Below are 2500 nucleotides of genomic sequence, written 5' to 3' on the forward strand. Positions count from 1 at the left end.
TATATCATTGCATATTATTCTACAGTATTTTGCTACAACAAATTTCGTGTGAGATTTATTATTTTAATGTTGAGTATCGCGTAGATATAAAAAAAAGAGAAAGAAAATATTTTTTGTGTGAAATTGTACTGCAACTCCAGAATTCGCTTATAGAAAGGTGTACAAATCACCGCTATATTATTGCTGTAGTATTTCCAGCAGGATTTGTCCGTGTGGTTGAAAGTGAAAATAGATTTTTGACTCAAAATCATACAGAAAATAATTGGGATATACTGAGTAAGGCTTGATTTATGGTAGTGTCAAGTTATCATTATTTTGGCCTTATCCTGTAGTTTTATTAGTTATTATTATTATATTTAGGCACATGTCTCTAATAGAAATGTAGGCTTTTGGTTTATATTACATGTTCATTTTTGTCTACAAGTTAATTGAAAGGTGGATATTAATATCACTGTATTTTTAAACAGGATGTACTCAGTATGGTAGAAAATATTTGTTTATGTTGCAATTTGATGGTGCGTGTGTGTGTATATGTGTACATATATATACATATAGATATATTTTGTATGAGGTAAAATATGTTGGTATATTATGTAGCTCTGTTTTTCTACCTATATTTTTTTTGCAGATTAACATGAAAGAGGTATTTTAGTAACAGTGTTTTTACAGATATTCAAAAATAAATATGTATTCACGAAATACGTTTTCGTGTAGAATATTGTACATTTAACACGAACAGTTTCATTTATGTGATAGTGTTTTTTATATTTATATGTATATACATTATTTTTTTTTACAGATTACTGAAAGGTGTCCTTTATCAACAATATATTTTTAAGTCCATTTATTCATGCAAAGCACTCGGGTTTCATTTTTTTGTTTGTTTGTTTGCATTTCATTGTTACATGTAGGATGTATTAGACATATTGCTGTATATTTATTTTCGTTTTTATTGCATCTTTTCTTTACTACAGATTAATGAAAAGTGACTGTTTATTTACCACTGCATTTTAAAAGTAAGGTTTACTGTAGAAATAATAGACAAATTTATATTAATTTTTTTTCATCTTTTTTTTATTGCATTGCATTTTTTTATTACAGATTAATTAAAAGTGACTGTTTCTTTATCACTGCATTTTAAAAGCAAGGTTTATTGAATGGCACAGCGCATTTAAAGGACCTAATGCTTAGTACAGACATATTCTTTAGGAAAATGAAATTTACCGATAGACGACAAAGGTAAAAAAAAAAAAAAAAAAAATTAAATCAAACTTCAAGATAAAATATAAACCCGGAAAAAAATAGTTAATTTACGTCCATTTTCCTCCAAAAAAAAAAAATATATTCCTTGTTTGCTTATATCCAGGAAGTGATATAAACCTTATTAATATCATAGACCCTTTGTAGATACCGGATGTGAGAACTGCTTTTTTTCCTCTTATTATCTCGTTATTATCTCTTCTTCTTCTTGTTCTTCTTCGTCACTATTCTTTTCTCCTTATTCTTCTTCTTATTATTATTATTAATTCTTTTCTTATTCTTATTATTGTCATTTTTCATCAGTCTTCTTCTTCTTCTTCTTTTCTTATTATTATCATTCTTCATCATTCTTCTTTTTTATCTTCCCCTTCTTCTTCTTCTTCTTCTACTTTTACTTCTACTACCTCATCCGTTTTCTTATTCTCTTTTTATCAAGTTTTCTCTCTCTCTCTCTCTCTCTCTCTCTCTCTCTTCTTCTTCTTCTTCTTCTTCTTCTTCTTCTTCTGCTTCTCCGACGTCTTCTTGTTTCTGTTCATCAAATTCTTTCTTTACTTGGTACTAAAGATATGTTCAAAGCGGAACTTTTTTTTCTTTCTTTCTTTTTCTATATTTTTTTCTGATTTTTTTTCCTTCGTCTATTTTGGTTCTTCATTTGATTTCCCAAAAGACTGGTGTTTTGATGCTTCAAACAGAGTATTTGACTCTCTCTCTCTCTCTCTCTCTCTCTCTCTCTCTCTCTCTCTCTCTCTCTCTCTCTCTCTCTCTCTCTCTCTCTCTCTTCTCTTTTCTCTCTCTTCTTCTTCTTCTGTCTCTCTCTCTCTCTCTCTCTCTCTCCTTCCTTCCTCTCTCTCTCTCTCTCTCTCTCTCTCTCTTCTCTCTCTCTCTCTCTCTCTCTCTCTCTCTCTCTCTCTCTCTCTCTCTCTTCTCTCTCTCCTGTCTCTCTCTCTCTCTCCTCTCTCTCTCTGTTTCTCTGTCTCTGTTTCTCTCTCTTTCTCTGTCTCTGTCTCTATCTCTCTCTGTTTCTCTTTCTTTTTCTCTCTCTCTCTACCTCTACCTCTCTCTATCTCTATCTCTCTCTCTCTCTATCTCTCTGTTTCTCTGTCTCTGTTTCTCTCTCTTTCTCTGTCTCTGTCTCTATCTCTCTCTGTTTCTCTCGTCTCTCTCTCTCTCTCTCTCTCTCTCTCTCTCTCTCTCTCTCTCTCTCTCTCTCTCTCTCTCTCTCTCTCTCTCTCTCTCCTTC

The 2500-nt window shown here is 31.8% G+C and overlaps 1 protein-coding gene across 1 annotated transcript in view; it reads left to right on the forward strand.

The window, feature by feature from the left end:
* Positions 1-2500, forward strand: part of LOC119583758 (voltage-dependent calcium channel subunit alpha-2/delta-3-like) — a gene marked incomplete in the record, with an annotated part of 128798 nt that overhangs the window by 58076 nt on the left and 68222 nt on the right.

The sequence above is a fragment of the Penaeus monodon genome, chromosome 17, assembly GCF_015228065.2.
Source record: "Penaeus monodon isolate SGIC_2016 chromosome 17, NSTDA_Pmon_1, whole genome shotgun sequence".
NCBI classification, from domain to species: Eukaryota; Metazoa; Arthropoda; class Malacostraca; order Decapoda; family Penaeidae; genus Penaeus; species Penaeus monodon.